The sequence below is a fragment of the Rattus norvegicus genome, chromosome 17 (genome assembly GCF_036323735.1).
Source record: "Rattus norvegicus strain BN/NHsdMcwi chromosome 17, GRCr8, whole genome shotgun sequence".
Classification (NCBI taxonomy): domain Eukaryota; kingdom Metazoa; phylum Chordata; class Mammalia; order Rodentia; family Muridae; genus Rattus; species Rattus norvegicus.
In genome coordinates this window covers 57,935,451-57,961,393 of record NC_086035.1, presented here as the reverse complement: position 1 = coordinate 57,961,393, position 25,943 = coordinate 57,935,451, and the positions used below count along the sequence as shown (strand labels likewise).

General features: G+C 44.5%; 1 long non-coding RNA gene across 1 annotated transcript; it reads right to left on the bottom strand.

Annotated features, from left to right (window-relative positions):
* Positions 1-3,632: 3,632 nt before the first annotated feature.
* On the bottom strand, positions 3,633-24,073 carry LOC108348576 (uncharacterized). The gene is made up of 3 exons (XR_001841940.3): positions 23,922-24,073; positions 12,810-12,980; positions 3,633-3,868 (listed from the first exon to the last, which is right to left on the bottom strand). It is a non-coding gene; the product is annotated as an uncharacterized LOC108348576 (long non-coding RNA).
* Positions 24,074-25,943: the final 1,870 nt, after the last annotated feature.

The following is a 25,943-nucleotide window of genomic DNA, read 5'->3' as shown; positions in this document are numbered from 1 at the left end:
GTGCACACAATGATCTCTGTGTCAGGTTACTCCCTAAGACGTAGGAAGCAAAGCTGGAGGCAGGATCTCACCTCAGTCAATGTCCGAGGAGCTGGGATCAGGTTCTCCAGTCTGACTGCAGGGTGGGTCCTTTCTTTGTTATAATTTTGGGAAGGGTGAGTTCTCTGTGGATCTTGTAGTTCTAAGAAGACTCTAAGCCAATAGGAATGCCTTAGCTGAGACAGAGTTTATGTGCACTCTTCCTGAGTAGTTCTTGGGGTGCACCCCTGAACATACCATTTTTCCTCAGTGCTGCCTCTGTTACTTCCCCCAAACCCAGGCTGAGTCAAGTCAAGGAAATGCCTGGCACCTGCCTTCTGATGGGGCTGTGCTCCCTGGGGATTGGCTCCCAGCCTAGAGAAGCTCAGCTGCCATCTTGGCTGGGGATCCACGTTCCATGATGCTTTTCAGAGAATCATGCCTCTCTCTGACTTTTGCTGCTCTGAGTAGCACTTCCTCCCAACTGGGATGCAGGTGACAGCTGTCTCAGTGTGGTGTTTCTATTCCTCATTCTCCTTGTTTTGAGCAAGTAAAGGGTGAGGGACCATCTTTGAAGTTGTGTAAACTGGAATCGCCTCAGACCTTGGATCTCCGGTGCCACCTCTGTAATGGCGATGACTTAATTGGCCAGCCCAAATAAGGATGACAGACACCTGGAGATGGTCTTAGTCCATCACTGGCTGTTTTCATTTAAGGAGAAGAATCTTGAGAATGAGTGCAGGGTGAACCTGGTGACCCGGTCCCTTGGTAAGCAGGTGTGACAAATCATATATAAGGAACCAGCATTCTCTGCCCTTACAGGAGGGTCCCATATTAGAGGAAGTAGGAGAGGTCCATAGGTTGAGGGATCTGAATCTGTTGCAATTCTGGCCTAGGCTTTTAATCAATTAAAGAATGACTAAACCAGCCCCCTAGGGATCAGGGAGCTGCATTTTGGATGATAGAGATGTCAATTCCATGTTAAAACTATGTTTCTAGTTTCTTTGGGGAACAAGCTGGTGATTTCCGTAGGTAACTCAGAGAGCTCAACCATCTCATCAGGGTAACTCACAGAGATCAGCCACCTCATCAGGGCTGCACAAGAGCGATTCCAACTGTACCAGTTGTTCTTGTGAACTCTGATTCTGTTGACCATCAGGGCTTTAAAAATATACTGCGCTGTGAATGAGTAGACAGACTGGATATTTAGGGATCCTCTGCTTCAACATACTCCTGTCATGTAGTTTGATGTGGGGTGGGCTTAGCCTCAGGTTTCCAATGGCAACTTGACTGTGGAATGATACACTGAGGCAGCCCATCCATATAGTGATAGCCCTGAGCACTTGCCCTAGACGATACAAACCTGGGGCCACCCCAGAGCCTGCACCATGCTTGCTGGCTGCTGAAATGGAAGTTTCTGGTTATGTCACGTGATGCAGACTCACGTGGTATTTACCTGTGGGAGAACACGTGATGTTTGGAGAGAGTATAAATAGGACTCAACGGACAGTGATGGCGTGCTCGCACGGCTAGCTTTGCAACACTTTTTTGCTCTTGCAGTTTCACCGGTCTTCACTTGGTTTAGGGAGACACAAAAGATAGTTTTTTCTGGTGTTCTGACTGGTTCTGGTCACTCCTGCTGACCAGTATTGAATAGGTGGAGGCCTGTTTCTGCTGGATCGTGCCACCACTGCTGATTCATGTCCGGTATCCTGACTCTACTAAATTGGACTGCTGGTATCCTGACAAATGGAGGTTGGACTCACCCCAAAGAACCACTTCTAAATAGGTCCGTATCCCCTTGTCCTATTACCATCTTTCCATCCTACCTTTGAGTGGGCTAGAAGGGGAATTGAAGCATCTAAGAACCCTATTAGAGGAGGTTTTAAAATCCTAAGCCTACAGGATGTTCAAACCTCCCCACACTAAGCACAGGAAGTCTCATTTATGTATTAAATCTAAAAATAAGGAGCCAATGCCATTACTGTGTGTAATGTGGACCTCTAACAAGATGTTGGGGGTCAGCTTCCATTTGGCCTAGAGTTTTCCCATTCTGAGGCCTTATTATTCTCAAGTTGAAATCAGCCTCCTGAGAACTTTCGGACTTGGGAAAAAGAGACCTTAAGTAAAGCATCTAAGTCATCTAAATGTTGTTGCCCAGGCGAGAAGTGGCTGGGAAGAGGACATGACTTGCTCCTTCAAAGTAAAAGTACCTAGTGAGGTGGGAGGCAAGACATTCACAGTAGACATGTACATGGCTGGGTTATCAATGTATGTGAAGCGATAGTTTTGCTTATTTGTTTTTTCAGTTTCTGAGGATTAAACCCAAGCTGAGAACTCGAGGCAAGCACTCTGACTCCAAGCCTTTCCTTAGGTCATGAGTGCACCTTTTTACTTTTTTAAACATTGAGGAATTGCCTACTTGAGGATATTTTATTATCGTCATTGTCACAATATTGGGCCAAGTTATATTTTCATTCTTGAAGAGAGGCTCATCCACCAACTATCTGTCCAATTATCTATGCAGTCATAAATCTACCCATTCACACGTCCTTCCATGCATCATCCATCTATATATGCATACTTGCACGCACACATTGATCTCCCCATTTCCAGAACATCTGTTCTATGGTGGACCTTATTTAGATCACGGAGTGACTAGTACAGATGTAGCTCTGATCCTCACACAGCCCACAGTTTAATGGGAGACTGATGATAAATTTAGGATTGCAAGTTAAAAAAAAATCACAAGGCACAATAGCATTCCACAGCAGTCACCTACCTGTCTAGGGCCATCCAAGGACCTTCTCAGCAATGATGACTTTACTAAAGTAAAAATACCTGAGGCCAACAAAGGGATCTTGGGAAGACAAATGTTCTAGCGCTGAAGGGTTAGCTTGTGCCAAGACTTGAAGATAGAAAAGAACAAGACTAGAGGAACCAAAAATCCATTGCCAGTCATGTCATATCTGGAGGAGGAGTGGAGGGAGACAGGAAAGCAATAATGACTGGAGCTTTCTCCCTTAGAGAGAAAGAAAATATTTCAGAACATAATGCTGATGATTGCTCCGATGTGAAGGTATATAATCTGAAGTGCTGAAGTGATCTAACCCAAGGGAGCATAGAGAGTTGTGGGTGTTCCTGTGACACTGTTTAGTGCCCTGAGTGTCAGCAGTCTCAGCAGATGTCTAAAGGGAAACCAGGTAAGTCAGGGAGAGCTCTCAGAATCGAGCTTCGGTGCCTGTTCATAGGGGTCCTTTGTTGGGCTGAATTTAAAGTATGCCCACTGTCTTAGGGTTTTACTGCTGTGAACAGACACCATGACCAAGGCAAGTCTTGTAAGGACAACATTTAATTGGGGCTGGCTTGCAGGTTCAGAGGTTCACTCTATAATCATCAAGGCAGGAACATGAGAGCATCCAGGCAGCCATGATGTAAGAGGAGTTCAGAGTTTTGCATCATTATCTGAAGGCTGCTAGCAGAATACTTCCAGGCAGCTGGGAGTAGGATCTTAAAGCCCATGCCCACAGTGACACACCTACTCCAACAAGGCCACACCTCCTAATAGTGCCACTCCCTGGCCCAAGCATATACAAACCATCACACCCACAATGTTGGCCGGACCCAGAGCAATATTTAAATATTGGGATTAGAAACATTTCACATAGCCTGATAGACTTCTCCAGCAGTTTCCACAAGCTTTGTGACATTCATGGATGCCTCTCTGGTGCAAGATCTCTTCTTTGACATTTGGACTCTGAATCCAACTGACCAGTTTTCTCGTGAATCTTTTACTTTATTCCACGTAGCTTTATGCTTTTAAGGCTCTTCTCCTATGCAACCCTTTCACCTGGGAGAAAAAGGAAATGACACTTAAGCATAGGACACATGGGGAAACAGGCATGGATAGGTAGTAGGTATGGCAGGCAGTGCCAGGAATCCGGAGTCAGATGCCTTATGACATGAACTCATCCTTTACTGTTTTCTGTAGCCACTTGACTGCAGGCAACTTACTCTCTAGGACCCTTAGGTTCTTCATATACAGAATGGAACAGTGGGGCTATGCCACGTATCAGTCAGTGTAGTGCGGAGGATCTGAGTTCAATTTCCCCTTGAAAAGGACGGACATGGTGATGCATGCCTATAACCCCAGTCTGGCAGGCACAGTCAAAGGAATCCCAGGGCCTCACTGGCCAGTACTAGCCTAATTGGAGAGTTCCAGGCCAAGAGAGACTGTGCCCCAGAAGACAAGGTGGATAGCTCCCGAGGAATGACCCTCAAGGTAGACTGTTGGGTTCCACATGTATACACACAAATCTGCACATGTGTTCACACATGCAAAACTGCACACATGGAAAAGAGAAAGGTGGGATAATGGTTTCTATTAAAGAATTGTCATAGACTATGACATAATGTACAGTAGGTCTGCAATGCAGTTCTGATTTCTCCCAGGTCTTGGGGTGCAGCTTATTTGTCATTAGGAGTCATGCAGGTGTGACATTTTGGGCAGGTAGAGCATTGCAGCAGCACACTCTTCCTTTATAGCACCTGCACATCACATTTGCCCTTCTTATACTGAATGCGAGCTGAGGTCAGGTGCTACAGCACATGTCCCCCAGAAGTGGCCTGGGGTTTGCTGGCACATATGCATCCTGGGGACAGCCTGCTGGAGGAACAGCCTGGGGATATTTCAGGTTCAGCTGCTGCTCTTTTCCTGACTCCCACGCCTCCTCATCCTGAGATGTCAAAGTGACTTACACAGTGGCAGCTAGGAAAGAATAAGAAGTCACAAGCATCGCTGTGCATGGGGGAGCACCCATGTCATCCCAGCAAGTGGGAGGTGGAGGCAGGAGGAAAAGAACTTCAAGGTTGTCCTCAGCTAAAGAGGAAGCTTGAGGCCGACCTGGGCTACAAGGATGCAAAGGCAGCCCCAGTTCCTGGTGCAGGGCACACAGCTTTGATCACAGATGGGGATCCGATGTGATTCTGATCCTCTAACAGCCAGGGTTAAAGGGGAGCAGACTTAGCCAGCCCATGATTCCATTCAGCAAACACTCAGCCATGTCCCCAGAACAAAAGAAGCATAAAGCTTCTTAGGCTGAATCAATCTTCCTCCCTGTCTTAGAATCCATCATGGTCTCTGCGCTCTTCTGGATAAAGTACCTGCTGGATTGCAGAAAAGCAACAATCTTGTCCCTGAACTCAATGGCATTTACAATCAGACTTTGCAAGAAAGTTTATTCTGGAAAAGCCACAATTCATATTTGTGACAGGTTTCATGGAAAGAAAGGAAGCGTCAGAGTACCCAGGCCCAGACCTTCTGTTTCTGGATTATTCTCTCTGCTTGACTGGTATCAGCTCACGCCAGGAGGCAGGCACAATGCAGCTATGCAGCTATTTCTAAATCGAGGACCTGGGTACATGCATATATCACTTAACCAATCAGTTTTTATCCTATACTTTAAAAAAGTTGATTTTTTTTGTTTTGTTTTTTGTAACAAGTTAAAATAGGACCTGACAGAAAACTTGAAAAAGATGTGATTTGGCTCATACTACAAAATTATGACTATAAGTAGAGGTGTTGGAGGTACTGAATGATAGCTATAGATGAAGGAGCCAAAATGGACTGAGAGCCACAGAGGGTCTTCTACCAAAGTCAGGGTAGTAGACGGGAGCGGGAAAACACTGCTGGAACATACACAATTATACAGGCTGCTTGTCCTCCAGGTACGAGTACCTGTGCCTTCACTCTCTTTGCTCCGTTCTCTTCCCATCTGGTGACTAGCATTTGTCCTCTGTACCTGGCAAAGCAAAAAGTAAGGGGAGATCCCTCGTCCTTCAAGCTTGGCCACCCTGGGCACTCGCGTGTATGAGCCACGCTGGGCGAGCTCAGGCGGAGTTTCCGCACACTCTGAGTCATAGTCCTCCGCAGCGATACCTTTTTCCAGCTCAGGAGAACACTGCTATTCTTATCTCCCACTTGGAATCAATCATCTACCTTCCTTGCAGCAACTTCACCCACATTTCCCTAAGCATCATCAATCCTGCCTCCGAATTCCTATTTTGGTAATTTTTAAACATGCAAAAAGAAGGAATGATTCACAAAATGAAACTTGTATTCTCTGCTAAAATCACTAATTTTGCCTCCTGTGTTGGTTTTCTCTCCTTTGCACTCTTGTATCTGTCCCCTTTCTGTATTCGTTTTCATGTGAGTTTGTGTGTGTGTGTGTGTTTGTGTGTGAGCCTGTGTGTGTGTACATGCATGTACACACATATACACACAAAGAGAGGCACACACACACCCACGCACGCACGCACGCACGCCGTTGGGAGGCTGAGGTAAGAGGATCACAGATTTAAAGTCTCTTTGGGCTACCGAGTCCAGTAAAGAATGTTCTCTTCCACAGTAAACATCACATCCATAGTCAATGTCACTAATAACAATCCCGTTACCTCATCTTACACGGCCCGCATTCCTTCATTAGCGCGGGACCCTAGTTTAAGGCTAGAGTATTGCAAATGGCTGTCAGCACTCACTAGTTTATTATAGAACAATCTATAATTCCACTGCTGCATCTTTCAGGACAGTCTTAGTCTGTGGACAGACACCATGACCAAGGCAACCCATAAGGACAACATTTAATTGGGGCTGGCTCACAGGTTCAGAGGGCCATTATCATCAAGGTGGGAACATGGCAGTCTCCAGGCAGGACGGAGCTGAGAGTTCTACATCTTCATCTGAAGGCTGCTTGGAGACTCCCACGTGGTTAGGAGGAGGGTCTCATTGCCCAAACCCACAGCGACACACTTCCTACAACAAGGCCATACCTCCTAATAGTGCCCCTCCTGAGCCCAGCACATTCAAACCACCGCAAAGACATTACTTTTATTCACAGTTGTCTGGTGCCACTTTCCCACCAGGCATCAATCATCTCCCTGTCCACCGTAGCCACAGGGTATGTACTACCTCCCCCTCAGTTACCTAGTGCCTATCTCAGTTATCAGAATGTCTGTTGTGGCATCATGGTGCTTGTGTTCAAGTACCGTTAGATAGTGTCTTAGTGTGATGCCACAAAGAACATTGCCGTCCTTCATCTTGGCAAGTAGGTGCTTCCGGCCATCACAGAAGAATGAGTTCAGTACAGTAAAATACTCTGAGAGGGACCATGCTCATTTAACTTTTCTTTTACAATCTGCTATAATTTTTTACTTTATTTTGTTTTTGTTGTTGTTTGATAAATAATGTTATAGGTATGTATAGATAGGAGGCAAACATTAGTATAGGATCTGTCACCTTGCACGATTTCAGGTATCTGAGAGCTATGTTCCCTGTGGGTAAGGAAGGACTGCTGTACTTTGAGGAGCCTCACTTCACTCCCAACCCCTATCCTGTTTGCTCTCACCTAAGAGTCTCAAACTCTTCAACCATGCAATCCACTGTTCAACAGTAAGAAAATGTGTTCTTGTCGGCAGAGGCCTGCCCTCACCAGAGCTTCTCCATTCTCAATCACTAAGTCAGTCACACAGCTTTGCAAGAATGGTTCACAAAGATGCAGAAAACCTTACTCCACACACAGGCTATTTGGCAGATTTATAAACTAACTGAGCTGAATATGCACACAAATGTATGCACCTAGTTATTTTGACTTGCGCTATTTCATAATTGTTGTTCTAATTTAAGAGATGTTCTTCCTTTTGAAGCTGAGCACTCCTGAGGATGACAGCAGGAGGACAGATGCAGGAAGTCAGAAGGCACTTCCTTGGCCTACTTAGCAGAACAAGAGGCTTTGTTATGCTTATAGCTGCAGCCCCAGCCCCAGCCATACCCTTGCCGTACCCTGCTCCAGCAGGTGCCTGCCCCTGTGTGTCTGTATATCCTGTGTCTGTCAGTCCTGCGCTTTGTCAGGACTCTTGCAGAGGACAGTGACACAGACATGGCTTTCTAGGGCACCCTACCCCTGCTTTTGCTTGCTGAGGTGTGCCCTCTCGGCCACTAACACCTCTTAGGCTAAATATGACAGACAACTTGTTGGGATGTAAAACTCACAAATGTTTCGTAACCATATGGTCACCCAGTTTTATAAAAGTACAAAATTCAAATTATCCTTTCTGCTTGTCCAGTATGATGAAGAAAACAGATGTAGCCCAACCACAGGCTGCTTCACACAGCGGCTCTGGTGTAAGGCAGCAAGTTCAGACCTCAGCCTTACTGCCTTCCTCCCCTTTAAGAGTCTGGCCAGCTTCTCACTCTCTAGGCCTGAGTCTCCTGCCTTATGAGTGTGCGGGAGAGGTGAGGAGGCCTGCTCTGACTTCCCCACAAGATAAAGTGACCAGAGGAGCCCCTGGTTCCCAATAAGCCCTTGTCACCATCATCTAGAAGATGGCTGCTTCAGTATAACTCCCCACACGCAGATTACTGGGAGTTTGCATACATGCAGGGATGCCTGGATGTCCTGAGGTCTAAGTATACCTGTTACGAACATCCAAAATGCTTTTCCTCAGCTGGGAGTGGTGGCACTCATTTCTGTCCCAGCACTAGGTAGGATGAGACAGGTGAACCTCTGTGAATAAGGGCAGCTTATTCTATAAAGTGAGTTCTAGACCTGCCAGGGACACATAGATGAGACCTTTTATCTTAATTAAAACAAAACAGAAATCCTTTATCTATCTGTCCACCTCATCTGTTGTCTCTTTCCTTGGAGCTAGTTAACTGGGGTTTATTTTCCAGGAATAGCAGGGTCAGATGCAAGGAATGGGTAAGAGTTCAAGTGGGTTTTGCTGGAACAGTTAGCACTCCATGAAAGCTTTCACAGGGTAGTGTTAGGCTGTCTTGGGAACAGCAAGAACAAGGGCCCTTTCCTGACTTTGATCGTTTGGCCTTGTGACTGGGAAAATACTGCCTGCCCAGGGTCTCCCTGAAAGACAGAACAGTAATGAACCAAAGAGGGTACAGCAAAAGCACAGCGTCAAGGTGTCTGAGGCTTAGACTAAGCCGTCTGCCCTTGCTTCACCCTGAGGCCAGCAACTGCAGTCAGGGATGATCAGGAAGGATTGGCCTTCCCGGAAGCCACAGTTTGAAGTGTAGAGGGAGACAGGCCAGCACTGAAGAGCCACAGCTGCACCTAGTTCCCCATGCTCGCTCCTCCCTTCTTACCTGATGCCTGGGCCTTCCTGCCATCCCTAGCGTCTCCCCTTCCTGTTTCTCTGGTACACTTGAGGTCTCCAGCAGCTGAATCGGCCACAGCCCCACTCCACTGCTCTTCCTTTTGCGCTGTGCTCTGGCCTTTACAATCCAGTTTTTGCAGTCTCCTTGACTTACTGATCAGTCAGGACGATCCTCTAGGAACCAAAGCCACTGGATGCTTGTCTACCCAGTCTCCAGAATGACCTGGGGCATTACTTTTTGCTCTCTATGTCTGCCCACTGGGCCCTTTTGTCTCTTCTCCCCCAAGTGGGGTTATGTAGACATAACGACCACTTGTCAAGAGCCTCTTTCTTCTCCTTTTCTCTAGATGTGTTCCCTCATCCTTCCTTGGTGATATTATCGTCTCTCATGTCCAGGTCTGAGCCAAGTCTGTGAATTTAGAGTTTATCTCTGGAGATTTGAGGCTCTATTTTCAACTACCGATGTAGATGCTTTTAGAGTGTAAAAACCCAGTATTTGCGAAAGCCACCTAACTGTCCTCTAGAGGTCAGTTCCATGTGTGTCTTGTCCCAGATTAATCCTTTCTGCTGAATCCTTCTACCTTTCTCTCATTTTCAAGAGCAGTTGATGATAAACCATAATGTCTTCAGCCTTTTCTGTTCTAATACTATGATCCGGTGTCTAGCTTGTGCAATTCCAGTAACCTTGAGCACCTCCAATAACCTCTCCTCTTCTCCCCTCCCATCCCTTCCTCTCCTCTCCTCTTCTCTTTTCTCTTCTCCTCCTCTCTCCTCCCTTCTCCATTTTCTCCTCCTTTTCTCTCTCTTCTCTCTCTATTCTCTTCTCTTGTTTCCTCTCCTCCTTCTTTCTTCCTCTCTTCTCTCCTCTCCCCTTCCTATTGTCCCCTCCCTTCTCCTCCTCTCCTTCCTTCTCTCCTCTCCTCCCCTCTCCTCTCCCCCTCTTCTCTTCTCTTCTCTTCTCTTCTCTTCTCTTCTCTTCTCTTCCCTTCCCTTCCCTTCCCTTCCCTTCCCTTCTCTTCCCTTCTCTTCTCTCCTCTTCTCTCCTCTTCTCCTACTCCTTCTCTCTTTCTCCTTCTCTTCCTTTCCCTCTGCTCCCCTCCTCTTCCTTCCCTCTCCTCCCCCTCCTTCAGTGTGGTCTCCTTATGTAGCCCAGGGACCTCAAACCTTTCCCTTTACCCCTTCCTACTGCTGAGGTTATAGACATTACCTGATTGGTCTTAAAGTCTTACACCAGTCCTGTTACTTGTCTCCTAAACCTAATTCCCAACTAAACCAGGTGTGGTTGCCCTCAAAATCTCACCAGTATGCCTCCATCACAGCCATGGCTAACTCTTTTTGCTACCCAACCTGTTCCTTTCATCCACCAGCTTACTTCCTTACAGTCTTTCCTTAAGGGACAATGAGCTATTGAGTACCACATGTGGACCACAGACTGTTTTAGATGTAGGGGTTGTGCAGAACAGAAGAGTTTGGGGAACAAGGCAGATCACTGCAGTGATAGCTTAAATGTCTTATCAGGCTTCAAATTGTGTAGGAAATTTTAATTTCATTTTTTCCTTTTGGAGACAAGGTTTCATGAAACTTGCAGGCTAGCTGAGAATAACTTTGAACTTCTGATCTTCCTACCTCCATGTCCTGACTGATGCATGAGCCATTGAGCCTGGCTAGACTGTGATTTAGAGGATTTTATGTTTAGTAATGGATTTCCCTACATTTCACTGCCTTCTCTCATTCCCATTTTCAAATCAGAACATATCAGCCAACTCTTGCTTATATGTTGCACAAGCAGCCATAAACATTCAATGTTCTAAAATAGGAAGCTTCCTGTGGCTGAGGCAGTTGATGGGTTATTCTCCCATGGAAGGGCAGACTCTCCCAAGGTGATGTATAGAAACATGGGAAAGGGTCATTGTCCTTTTGGTGATTCCACTGATCCAGAAGGTCAAGTGATCAAGACCAACACTGTTGGATCTTGATGGAACTGATCAAAGACAAGCTCAATGCCAATATTTCTTATTTACATTCTGGAAGTTGTTTCCAGAATGCCTGCCACTGTGAAACTTGGTATACCCATATTCTCATTAAAGTCAATATTGTACCAATTTACAAATGAAAGAATCTGTTGTCCATGTCCTGGTCTCACCCATGTGCTCTGTTGTCACATGTGAGAAATCATGTCTACTATATACCTCAAATTACAATGTTTTTGTTTTCATTTTGAGATGGGAGACTCGGGGTTGGGGATTTAGCTCAGTGGTAGAGCGCTTGCCTAGCAAGCGCAAGGCCCTGGGTTCGGTCTCAAGCTCCAAAAAAAAAAAAAAAAAAAAAAAAAGAGATGGGAGACTCATGAACCACCTCAGACTGGCCTTGAATTCACTATGTAGTCAGAGGCTGGCTTTGTATTCCTCCTGCTTCTACCTTCCAAGTGCCAGGATTACAGATGTACATCGACATGCCTGGTGAAAATATGTTTGTTTTACTAACTATCATATGCATACTTATAAAGTAAGAGGGAAAGTTTCATCACACGGTTACCATTCTATTGCTCCTCACAGTTTTCTGTAGTTCCAGGTTTGTGTTTGTGATGGATGTTAGTGTTGATTGCCACTTTGACAGAATCTAGAATCCTCTGAGAGGTGAGCCTCTGGCATTCCTGCAGGGGATTGTCTTGATGGCAATAATTGAAATCGGCAACCTTATCTTTCAGATCCTGACTGGGTAAGATGGGAAGGAGTGAGATTATCATCAGGGTTGAGTTTGTTCTCTCTGCTTTCCAATTGTGGATACAATATGATCAGATACTTAAAGCTACCAATACCTAGACTTCACCATGTTGGACCACACCCTTGAGTAAATTCTTTCTCTCTTAAGTTGCTTTTGTTGTGGGGTACTTTCTTGTAGCAACAGGGAAAGAAACTGACACTACATGCCGCTGTTACTCTGTGTCCTTAGTTAACATTGACTGTCACCATTATCTCCTACTGCTTTGACTCTGGTTTCTGTTTGTTTGAAAATGTTTTTATTTTGCTTTAATTTTTGAAGTACAATTGACCTAATGAAAAATCGATAGTGACAACCCCCCCCCCCAGGAGATGGGGACCGAACCCAGGGCCTTGTGCTTGCTAGGCAAGCCCTCTACCACTGAGCTAAATCCCCATCCCAGACAAACTTTCTTAAATATTCAGTTTTCTTTACTTGAGAACCCTGGGGTAGTTTGAATAAGAATATACTTATTCACATGCTTAGTCCCCAGTTAATGAACTGTTTGGAAAGGATTACAAGATGTGTCACTAGGAATGGACTTTGAGGTTTAGTAAAAGCCCACACCAGGCTCGCTCTCTCTCTCTCTCTCTCTCTCTCTCTCTCTCTCTCTCTCTCTGTCTCTCTCTCCTCCTCTCCCTCTCCCTCTCCCTCTCCCTTTCTCTCCCTCTCTCTTTGCTGTTTGAAGATCAGAATGTAAAGTCTCAGCTACTGCTCCAGTGCCATGCATGTCTGTACCCCACCATGATGACGGTGAACCACCTCTCTGAAACTGTAAGCAGACCCTTATTACTTTTTTACACATAAATAAGAATTGCCTTAGTCATAGTGTCTCTCCATAGCAATAAACAGCAACTAAAACAAACCTCTTTCCATGAAACCTTTCATTCCTCAGAAGCTGTACCAACTCTGTTTGGAGATCGGTTTTCTGGCCATCGTAGGAATGAGTTTGACTGGCTTAACTCTGGAGCAGAAGGAAGAGCTGTATCTGATTACAGAGGCTTTATCACATATCCAGAGAAGCAGAAAATGCTACCCTGCAAAGATTATAGAATGTGATAAGACAGTTAGATAGACAGAAACTTACAAAATAAATACTGTTTCTTCAAGTTGTCTCCTTGCCTCGCCATATGCCCACACATCCACATGCAGAATGAATGTATTGAGAAAAATGTCTAAAATGTCAACTTCATTTATATGTGAAAAATGTAACATATAGAAAGAAATAAACTTATCAAAATGTTCATCATGCTTATGACTATAAGTGTTAAATATACTCAGTATCAAAAATCATAAGTAAATGAAAAAAAATGGCCCATGCTTTTACATAGGAAGATTTCATTTGGAAAATTTGTCCATCATTCCAAGTTACTTTAATGAAATTTCAATGGGCTTCCTATTTTCTTAGAGCTGAATATAAATAACATTGTATAACTTATGTAGAAAAGTAAATGTAGAAAAATCAGTGGATGAAAATGGAATTTAAAATTAGGTTCATGAATATCTGAAAAACGAAAGATAACATATAAACAGTGTCCCTGCAAACCAGCTCAGAAAAGGTAGCGTGTTTAATAAGCAGTGATGACCAGGTGCCATCCAAGTAAAAGGAAACAAACCTAGAATTTAATTTGTATAACATTAAAAAAAAAGTCCAGGTTGATCCATTAAGGTGCAGAAAGTTAAATAATAGAAATTTCAGAAGAAATTTGCAACATTATTAGTATAATTTTAGGAGTAACTTCTTAGTAAGGTAGGGGAGAAAAAAGAGGTCCAACTTTGCTGGTGCAAACCTATAGTCATAAAACACGTGTGTGCTGGTGCACACCTGTAATCACAACACTTGGGTGATAGATATAGAAAAGACAGGAGCTCAAGGCCAGCCTCAGCTACATAGCAAGTTCCAGGCTAGCCTGGGCTAGATGAGACCTTGTTTCAAGATACAAAACAAAACACAAGAATCAATAATGAAAGTAGAATCGATAATATGTTGGGAAATATATAATATGATTTTATATATTTATATGTATGAATGCATATATATATACATGTATATGAATAAGAACTTTAAAACTGTGGGCAAAGGATACTAAATAGAATATAAACATGAATAACACACAGAAGCACAAAAATGTAGTGTGAAGAAATGCATATGAATGTCAGTCCTTCAGAGAAACTCTGTTCACAGGACAGGAAAAGAGAAGCAAGCCCTTAGGAAAACAGGACAAAGAAGTGGCAGAGATGGCTGTGCATCCTTGTGCCATGCCCAGACAGTGATTATCCAACGGGAAATCATCTAAGGATGTTATGTGACTATCTCACCAATGGAAGTGATTATGTCATTGCCAGCGTTGAGGAGGCCATGGAAGGGTGCTGCCTTTTCCACTGCCTTTTCAGAAACACAAGGATAGATGAGCCCAAGACAGACAAAGCCACGTGCCCAAGGCATCTCCTGCTTAAGACACACCCTCATTGTACTGTTGAAAGTATAAAAAAGAACTGATATTATTTTACCTGCAGGGAATGTGAGCTTTCTTTTTTAATTGAATTACATTGTCTAAATACAGAACGCAAAAATACATCTCCACAGAAATGAACAGCCCTCTAGTTGATGGATTTCCCAGCAGGCCAGAAAACACAAAATAGTTAAACCACTTACCAAAAAACCACAAAAACAAAAACAATCAAATCGGCAAAAATTAAAAGAAGCATAAAGCACAGAGCAGTTGGCGATGTAGAGAAAGGGGCATTACGGGTAGAAACATGCCACACTACAATGCTGGGTGGAGGAATCGATAGTATAAAGGTTGAAAGTAGTTATTTACTGAGCAAATGGCTCATGTGTATTTCATTTTCTTAGACCTGCCAGAAGTGTGTAGATAAACAAGCCCCTAGCTTTAAATGATAGCTTCAGACACACTGGAATTGAAGAGGGAAGTGGTACCATGGGTGGGATAATCAGAGAGCTTCATAGTGTCATACATTATAGAAGATACACTGGCCAGGTCAAATGCTGTCATTAAAGACAAACTTGGATAGACTCTTCCTCTCTACAGGAGACATAGATCAATAGATATACAAAATTGAATGTAGTAGGTTAATCTAGCTTTAATCCAGGCCAGAACAAAAGTTATAATGGATGGTTGGGGGAAATTAGAAAATGTGTCAAGTATCTGGTAATCTTATAAACTATTTTAAAATTTTTGGCATGGCAGAGGTTGCGTAGCCACTTAGGTGTCATGCTGGAATATGTGGAGTTAGGCTTGCAATAGTTCTAAGTGAACTGCCGAGCAGTATAGCAAGCATAACTGCATATGCTTTAGAGAGTGATAAAGCCAATGTTTACATTTTGTATATAAGCTTCAGTGTAAGAATCTACCACATAATAAAGGTACTAAAACATAAAATTAAACATGTATAGACATTTTTGCCTTGTTGCTTATTGAGTCAAATAGCTAGACACAATCACTGATAGGACATGAAGCCATGATAGTGCCTTCATTGACATAAAATCCTACATGTCAACTAAGACAAAGGAGTTACATTTGTCTATATTGGCCTGATACATACGCACTTGACACATATATAAGAAAGAGGGTCCAGAACAATAGGCTAGCCCTGAAGCCATTTGTATAAAACAATATTCATAAAAATTTTATTTTCTAAGTATCTGTCAATCATCTATTGCTTATCTGCCATCTGTATACATCTGTTTATCATTTATATATAATATATATTAATAATTATATCATTTGAAAAAATCAGTCTATGAATATTGTTTCCCTACAAGAGTTAAAGGTAGGTACCCTGTTTCTTTAATAATCTTTGCATCATTTCACCTCTTATAATTAATATAAATTATAAAATTTCTCAAAAACCTAAAAAGATTAAGTTTTCTAACACAGTTGTAGATGTTGGATGTCTTCCTTTAAAATGCTGTCTCCTGACTCGGGACCCATCCTCTCCAACCACCTCCCTTCTGGCCTGTGTCCTCCACCAGCACAGATCATCAGCTTGTCTACCCCTCTGAAGACCCCACAGTCTGAAGGCCTCCCAGGAGGTCTGCTCTACCCATGGCAACAGACCCACAGTCTGAAGGCCTCCCAGGAGGTCTGCTCTACCCATGGCAACAGACCCACAGTCTGAAGGCCTCCCAAGATATCCACTGCAGCCAGGATAACAGATCATCAGGGTGCATGCCCCTCTGAAGACCCCACAATCTGAAGGCCTCCCAGAAGGTCTGCTACAGCCAGGGCCACAGATCTCCCATGAGACCTGCAATAACTTAGGGACACAGGACGCAGGCTCCATACAGAGACTCCCAGGCCAGTTAACACCAGAGATAACCAGATGGTGAGAGGTAAGCTTATGGTCTTCATAAACAACAGAAGCCAGAATGCTTTGGCACTATCAGAACCTAGTTCTCCCACAAAAGAAAGCCCTGGATACCCCATCACACTGGAAAACCAGGATACTGACCTAAAGTTCTATCTCATGAAGATAATAGAATCATTTAAGGAGGATATAAATAACTCATTGAAAGAAATACAGGAAAAACACAGGCAAACAGGCAGAAGTCCTTAAAGAGGAAACAAATAAATCCCTTAATGAAATACAGGAAAACACAATCAAACAGGCAAAGTAATTGAACAAAGCAGTCCAAGGCCTAAAAATGGAAGTAGAAACAATAAAGAAAACACAAATGGAGGCAACCTTGGAAACGCAAAATCTAAGAAAGAGGTCAAGAGGCAAGCATCAACAATAGAGTACAAGAGATAGAAAAGATAATCTCAGGCATAGAAGACATCTTATATGATATTGATACAACGGTCAAAGAAAATACAAAATATAAAAACTCCCAACCTAAAACATTCAGGAAATCCAGGACACAGCATAAAGACCAAACCTAAGAATAATAGGAATAGAAGAGAGTAAAAATTCTCAGCTCAAAGAACCAGAAAACATTTTCAACAAAATCATAGAAGAAGGTTATGCAGAGCTAAAGAGAACACAAATGCCAGCCCAGGCTACTATAACCAGCAAAACTATAATCATCATAGATGCAAAAACCAAAATATTTCATAACAATTTAAACAATATGTATGTGCCAACCCAGCCTTACAGAGGATTCTAGAAGGAAAACTCCAACACAAGAAAGGTATCTCTATCAAAGAAAAAACAAGAAATTAATCATCTCACAACAAAACCAAAAGGAGAGAATCACATACACTTAATGCTACCTACATTAACAAACATAACAGGGACTAACAATTACCTGTCTTTAGTTTCTCTCAATATCAACAGACTCAATTTCACAATAAAAAAACATAAGCTAACAGACTGGATACACAAACAGGATCCAGCATTATGCTGCATACAAGAAACACACCCCAATTACAAAGACGGACATTATCTACAAGCAAAAGGATAGAAAAAAGTTTTCCAAGCAAATAGTCCCAAGAAGCAAGTGGGAGTTGCCATTCTAGTATCCTATAAAATAAACTTTCAACCAAACGTTATCAAGTGAGGTGGGGAAGAACACTTCATATTCATCAAAGGAAAAGTCCACCAAGAGAAAGTCTCAATTCTGAACATCTATGCCCCAAATGCAAGGGCACCTACATTCATAAAAAATCACTTTACTAGAGCTCAAAAGACACATTAAACTTCACATAGTAATAGTGAGAGACTTCAACACTGCATTCTCATCAATGGACAGGTCATTGAAACAGAAACTAAAGAGATACAGTGAAACTAATAAAGGTTATGAACCAAATGGATTGAACAGATAATACAGAACATTTCACCCTAAAACAAAAGAATATACCTTCTTCTCAGCACCTCATGGTACTTCTCCAAAACTGACCACATAATCGGTCACAAAACAGACCTCAACAGGTACAAGAAGACTGAAATAATCTCATGCATCCTATCAGATCATCACAGATTAAGGCTAGATTTCAATAATAACAAAAACAACAGAAAACTCACATACCCATGGAAATTGAACAACTCTCTACTTGATGATAACTTGGTCAGAGAAGAAATAAAGAAGGAAATTAAAGACTTCCTGGAATTTTATGCAAATGATAGCACATCATACCCAAACTTATGTGACACAGTGAAAGCAGCGCTCAGAGGAAAATTCATAGCCCTAAGTGCCCTGGTAAAGAAATGAGAGAGATTCTATACTAGCAACTTAATAGCACACCTGAAAGCCCCAGAAGAACAACAACAACAAATCAAATACCTAGGATACAATCCACAGAACTCAGGTTAACAAGCCGAAGGCCCAAGTAAGGATGCTTCAATCCCACTTGGAGGGAGAAGAAAGCAATCACAGGAGGCAGAGGAAGGAAGAGGCCAGCAGAATGAATGGAAATATGCAACCTGGGGTTGGCGGTGGTGGGAGGTGGGGGACTCTCTAGAAGGTACCAGAGACCTGAGAGGTGAGAGAATCACAGGACTCAAAGAAAGGGACCTTAGATGAAATGCCCTACGGTGGGGAGAAGGAACTTGACAGTCACTAGTCACAGTCAAGTTCATCTCCAGTAGAAAGACAAGGCATCAAGTGGAGGGATGGGGTTGCCATCCCACAGTCAAAAACTCTGACCTGGAATTGTTCCTGTCTAAAAGAACTGCAGGGACAAAAATGGAGAAAAGACTGAGGGAAAGGAGGTACAGTGACAGGCCCAAATTGGGATTCATCTCAAGGGAGAGGCTCCAAAGCCTGACTCTATTACTGATGCTATGGTGTACGTACAGACAGGAGCCTAGTATGGCTGTCCTCTAAAAGCCTAACAAGCAGCTGACTGAGCAGACACAGATATTTACACCCAACCAATGGACTGAAGTTGGGGCCCCCTGTGGTTGAATTAAAGAAAGTCTAGAAGAAGCTGGGGAGGAGGGTGATGTCATAGGAAGACCAGCAGTCTCAACTAATTTGGACCCCTGAGATCTCTCAGACTTGGAGCCACCACCCAGGCAACTGATCTGAGGCCCCCGACACACATACAGCAGAGGATGCCTGGTCTGGCCTCGGTGTGAGAAGATGCACCTAGCCCTGGAGACACTTAAAGGCCCCAGGGAGTGGGGAAGCCTGGTGCTGGGGCGTGGGGTGGGGACACCCTTTTGGAGATGGGGGCAATAAGATGAAGAACTGTGGCAGGACATCCTGGGAGGGGGGTAACGAGTAGATTGTAAAAAATTAAAAGTAATAAAATAAATAAAAATTAAATAAAATGCTATCTCCCCTTTTAAGATCCATTTTTAATTATCTGTGTGTATTTGTGTGTAGGTGTGTGCTCCTGTACACAGGTGTCCCCAGAGGCCATAGAAGCTGTCAGATCTTCTTGAAGCTGGAGTTATAGCTGGGTATGAGCTGCCCAACATAGGTACTGGGGACCAAACTCAGGTCCTCTGCAAAAGCACCAAGCTCTCTGAGCTGTCTCTCCATCTATTCATAGTGCAATTTCTATCAGTGTGGAGGGCCTTTGTAAGGGCAGATTATTTAAAACCCCCATGCTGTGCCGTCTGTCTTCCAGCTTCTTTTCCACTTGACTGCACCATCCAATGTGTCTCTTTTTGCACTCACCAGGTTCTTCTACCTAGAACACTCCATTTTTTTTAAAAGTCTCTCTTTTTAAAAAAAAATTAATTATTTTATGTGTGACTATTCTATCTGCACTGCATGCCAGAAGGGGGCATCAGATCCCATTACAGATGGTTGTGAGCTGGGAATTGAACTCAGGGCCTCCTGAAGAGCAGTCGGTGCCCATAACTCCTGAACTCTCTCTTCAGTCCCCACTGGGCACACTCTTGTCTGCACATGCAGATTCTAACTAAAAACAGTAGGCGTGAGAGTTGTGGGACTGTCGGGAGTTCAGGCACTGAGGCATGTAAACTCCTGGCTTTGCTTTGCTTATTTAGTGAGAGGCAACTGTGACTAGTGACTGTTTTCAGAATCCCTCCCCTGATGCTAGGTGCCCGTGGTTTATGCTCAGGAAGCTGAGTCAGGAGAAATTTGAATTCAGTGTCAGTCTGGACTGCTTAGTAAGTTTGAGGCCAGTGTAGATTACATAATAAAGCACTATCTCACGAACAAACCGCCACCCATTGTCTTAAGTATTTGTTTGCTTTACTTTGTGTGTATGTGTTTGACTGCTTATCAGTATGTTAATTTGCACTCGAATGCCCTCAGAGAACAGATTGTGGCACTTGGATTTCCCACAGCATGAGTTACAGGCGGTTAGAGTGAGCCACCCCATATAAGTTCTGGGAACCAAACACGGCCTCCACAGGGAAGCCAGAGTTCTAACCCTGAGAGTCAGCCCCTCCATTACCTTAAAAGAGATGTATTTGGTGGAATGGAATTTTCAATGGCTTGACTCTTAGTTGGGAATCCGCTAGCAGATTTTTGCTCCTCCCCCCCCCCCCTTGGCAGCACAGACCAGGAGCCTTCGGAAGCCACCGACCGACTTTCTAGTTGGTACCCACTGCCCTGATGTAAGTTACAGACGGATTACAACAAGCAGTGCGATACATGGCAGCAAGCTAGTGCGAATCTCTGCCCAGGACCCTGATAAAGGAGCAGACGCAGCACAAGCACAAGCTGCCTTCCCTGAGTGAGTTAAGGGGAGCAGGGGTTCTTCAAGCATCAATAGGGCACCCGCTGAAGATGCTGAGAGGGTCACTCCTACAGCAATTGCTATTTTCTTTCTTTTTTTTTTTTCTTTTCTTTTTTTCGGAGCTGGGGACCGAACCCAGGGCCTTGGGCTTGCTAGGCAAGCGCTCTACCGCTGAGCTAAATCCCCAAGCCCTGCTATTTTCTTAACTCAGTAGCACACTGGCTAGCAACAGGACCTGGGGTGACGTTCATTATCTGTGTAGCACTGGTCACCATTACCTGCCAGGCTGAATGAAGACTCCTGACCTCGATGTGCCCTTGAAACAAGCAAGTTCCAGGACAATTAAAGCCACAAAAGAACTCTGGTGAAAGCAAAGATGGGGAGCCCCACTGTCCTCTCTTGTGGGGCACTCCAAGATTTCTCAGCCCCATCTCACTCCACAAAATATTCCCAGCAGCCAAGGAGCTACCCTTCACTCAAGCAGTAGATTCTGAGCTTCACCCCCAGACCCTCAGATTTCCAGTTGTCATTCCCCACCTGTCCCAAGGATATTAAACTTGAATCTCTTCACTCTGTCTTTAGCACCTGGTATCTGATTCAGGTGCTGAGATCAGAGCTGTGTTTCTGTCTGGCCTGGTGGGGGACACTGAGTCTGTCTGCTGAGCACACGTTCCTGTGTAGCCTGATGGGTGACACCCAGGCTGTCTACTGAGCACATGTCCCTGTCTGACCTGGTGGGGTGGGTGGCAACAAGCCTGTCTACTACTAAGCACATGTCCCTGTTTGGTCTGGTGGGATGGGTGGCAAAGAGCCTGTCTACCAAGTACATGTCCCTGTCTGGCCTGGTGGGTAACACCCAGCCTGTCTACCAAGTACATGTCCCTGTCTGGCCTGGTGGGTAACACCCAGCCTGTCTACCAAGTACATGTCCCTGTCTGGCCTGGTGGGTAACACCCAGCCTGTCTACCAAGTACATGTCCCTGTCTGGCCTGGTGGGTGGCAAAGAGCCTTCTACCGAGCACATGTCCCTGTCTCACATGTCCCTGTCTGGCCTGGTGGGTGGCAGAGAGCCTGTCTACCATGCACATGTGCCAGGGTTTTCCCTCACTCATGATTTTATCTGTGTGGAATGTGCAGCTGGGGTGACATATTTCAAGGCAGACAAACCTCTTTCGCAGCCTCTCTACACAGATACACAGACTGAGTGTCTCAGCAACGTCTTTTGCTAAAATGGCACTCAGGTTGCCCAGAGCACATGCATAGGTATTGATCCCATTTATGTCTTCATTAGCTAGTGTGGCTGTCCAGGGAGCCCCAGGAATCACCGTGACTCTACCTCCTCGGTGCTAGGATCAGAAGCATGTTGCTATATTTAGATCTTTGTTTTTACGTTAATATGTTGTTTCCTTCTGTTTTTTAAGTGTCTGACCATGTGTGGAGGATAGAGGACATTTCTTAGGATTCAAGTCTTCCATTCCCCATGTGGGTTCTGAGGATTGAATGCAATGAATCAGGCTTAGCGCTGACCAGCCTTCCCCACTAAAGCCATCTCATTTCCTTATACCTGGCTCTGTGGCGCTTCCCCACCTGTCTGTGGAGAGCAGACTCAGGCCTCACACTTTCACTATTTTGCTAGTCCAGAGCTACCTTTTATGGCCAGTGATGCTGCGTGCCTTTTTAAATTAAGCAAACTCGTAAAAAGGCCAAGTCGAGTCTTGGGATTGTCATCTTGTGAGTATCAGGGCTGGTATGAGACTCAGGGCTTCTGCTCTGTTTCTGCTGTCTCCTTGCAGTGTCTCAGCTCCATGCCCCTTCCCTGCTTGAGGCTGAAGAAGCTCTCTCAGCTTCCCTCCTCAGACTCCCTGGCCAGCTGGCACTTAAAGGAGACAGGGTGGGCTGCCTTCCTGCTTTCCAGTGCCAATCAGCATGGCTGGCAGCCGTGGAAGAGAGCCCAGCTGCCCACTTAATTACTGCTCCCACAGGCCACACTGTGCTTGCATCGAGGTGACAGAAGTAGCTGTGCTGGATTCCCTTTGTGGCTGTAGAGCCAGTCATGCTTTTTTACCCAAGAGACCTCTGCCAGGCACACTCCTACCCCATTCGTGATCTGAGTATCCTCTGGGCTGATTTCTATCTCTGAGGTCCAAGTCATAGCCAAGCCTCCTTCCCAAAAGAACAAAAGCCTGACAGCCTGAAGTCCCAACTAAGCACCAGACTCAGCCTGTGAATGTCCCTTTTGAGGTTCAAGTTCTAGCAAAGCAAAGCTGTCCATGCTGGCCCCGCTCCGCTGACAGTTCCTGACCATCAGCAGTGGAGCATGAACTATATAGAGTCCCCACCACTGCCACCACCAAGGTCCAAATGGGACACCTCCTCCAGCTGCAAGACCTTCTCAACACTCTGCTCTTTTCCTCTACAGACCCTGTTAGTTTCTTGACTCTTGGCTTTTTATTTATTTGGCCTTCCCAATGCCTGCTAAGCTGATTCTAGGCTTGACACGCCTGGCACGCCTTCTCTTGCTTGACCAGAGCCTGACTGATACCCTCCTACTGTTTCTGGACTTAGGGTTACAGCCTGTGTCCTAACAAGTAGATTATGTCACCCCAATAGGATAATTTAAAAGGCCAAATTAACAGTGATAAACAGAGAAGTTTTTTTTTTTTTAAATGAGGTTCCACTGGGAAGAGACTGGGAGATCTAGTGACCCCTCAAAATCCATCTTTGGGCTCCTAAATTGAGGGTGACATCCAATTATGTATATTTACGTAGTTCCTAGTCAACGTGTGGTCCTGCTCATCTGTAAGGTGGTTTGTCAAATAGTCAATCTCTTTCCTGAAGAAAAGTATCATCTTTGGCTAGCCCAGGATTTAGACTTTCTCGACTCTCTTAGCAAGAGGTTCACTGTGGTGGGGTGGAGTCCAGATTCTTAGGGTCCATAGTGAAGGATACATGTGTCTCTTTAGAATATCTTCATCCCTGCCAAATGTGTTTAATTAGGGTGCTAGAAATGGCGCATGTCTTGGGAAATGATATGGTGTTGACCTGCTTGTCTCCGTGTCACAATGAAGGCTAAGATCCAGGTGGAATCCTGTGCTTTGTCAAGTGTGACACACAAAGGGACCATCACCTGTGCTGGCCTGCAGCCCAGTGCCCATGTTAGTTATTGTGATGCAATGGTGGTAGCTTCTGACTCAAGGGAGAACTTACAAATGGAAAATGAGAAGCTCAGCCCTTAAAGCCTCCACTGTCACTGCCTATTGGTGGACTAACTCACTGTCTTAGAGTTTCATTGTGAATAGATGCCATGACCAAGGCAACTCTTATAAGGACAACATTTCATTAGGGCTGGCTTACAGGTTCAGAGGTTCAATCCACTGTCTTCAAGGTGGGAGCATCCAGGCAGGCATGGTGCAGGAGGGGCTGAATGCAGGAGGAGCTGAGAGTTCCACCTCTTGTTCTGAAGGTAGCTAGGAGAAGATTGGCTCCCAGGCACCTAGGACGAGGGTCTTAAAGTCCACACCCACAGTGACACACCTATTCCAAAAGGGCCCCACCTCCTAATGGTGCCACGCCCTAGGTCAAGCATATACAAACCATCACACTCACCACGCTCAGAATCTATAGAGATTGGGAATCTATAGATATTCCCGATGGTGGGAGGTGCAAGGAGCAGCAACTCTTCTGCTTTGGAAATGAAATCCTGGCATTTTCTACATCTCTGGAACCCCATGGAAACTGGAGAAATGCTGTGGGGGTGGGTGCGTGTCTCAGAGAGGGCTCTGAGTGAGAAGATATTTCCACTCTATGCGATTATTCACTCTGCGACATTTCCAGCAAGCTCTCAATAATCCGATGAATAAAGAATGCAGTCTGCTTGTGGGTAGTGTCACCCTCTCAGGCCCTCTGCTGCTTACTCGATGGCCATGTGTAAGATGCTCATGTTGGTTCCTCACGCATGGCTCCAGGTAGGGCCATTTCTTCACCACAGTAAAGTATGCTGCAGCACCACAGAATGCCTAATCTGTTGATGGCAGAGACATGCATTGAGCACACTGATTGTAAGAGCCACCTGCAAGAAGGGTAACTCCACTGGACTTTTTTCTAAAGAGTAGAAGCTGTCAGGAGGATCTGTTGGAACAGACCCTACCTTACACTGGATGGACTTACTTCTCCCTTGCACTGCCTTGGTAGCATTCCTGTTGTGAATATCTGGCATTATCTTAGTTGTGGCCATGAGTTCTGGCCTTAGACTTTGTTTCATAGCAAAAGAAGTAATGCATGGAGCTTAATAGGATTCTGGAATGACCCGATGAACCATTGTTTTATGAAAGCTTCATTGTCGTGACCTAACTTTATAATTTTTTTCTCTGGCTTACAGAAACATGGTGTTATCAGGAGGAAAGTTAGGAGAGGAATTTACATCGATCTGAAATAGGGACCAGACCATGGGGACTCTGTTACTTGCCTTTTGGATTGTATTTATCTGTAGAAAAGATTGCTATATTTCGGAGCATGTTACATCTAGAAGGTTGTTACTGCTATGTGAAATGTCAAAGATTATACATGAGTGTCAATCAGAAAGCTCATTACTTAACCGCTGTTTATTACAAGAATGAACACAGAGATGATTCTATCAGTGTTCTGTGGTTCTGGGACTGAGACTTGAAAACTACAGTCTCCTATGCCAGCTTCCGACAGGTGTGTTAATCAAGAGCACTAATGGGGAATTGGACAGTGGGATACAGAATTACAAGATCCTTCCTTCTCATCCTCTGGTCTCCCCTACCCCCATCACTTCAATATGTGAAAGTTGTCACATCCCTGACATTAGTGAGGTGAGTCTTCCTTCCAGTGACAAAGCAACAGCCCTGGGGGCTGCTGATCCCAGCTCAGTCTTTGGTTACATCACAACTTCTAGGAACAGGGCTGCATGTGAACTAGACAAGTGTTCAACCACTGAGCTACACATTCACTCTGCTTATATAGTTTTAATTTCTGAGTTACTCAAGAATCTACATTCTGTCTTTTCAGCTTTCTAACATCTGTGTAACCAATGTACTGTGTAATTAAATGCTTTTTGTTTGGAATGCCTAAAGTGACTTGTACTTTCCCAGATGGACTTCACTATTACAGTCCCCTTTCCTACTAGAATAGTCATGCCTGCTCATCCATCCATCCGTCCGTCCATCTGTCCATCCATCCACCCGCCCATCCTTCTGTCCATCTACATCCATTCATTCATAGAACATCAGCTATTTTTTTTAACCTATCAAAGGTATCCCAATCTGATACTAGAGAGATGGGCAAGAGATGGGTAAGGTTAAGAGTCCTTGCTATCTCCCAGAAAACCAAGTTTGACTCCCACTACACACATCA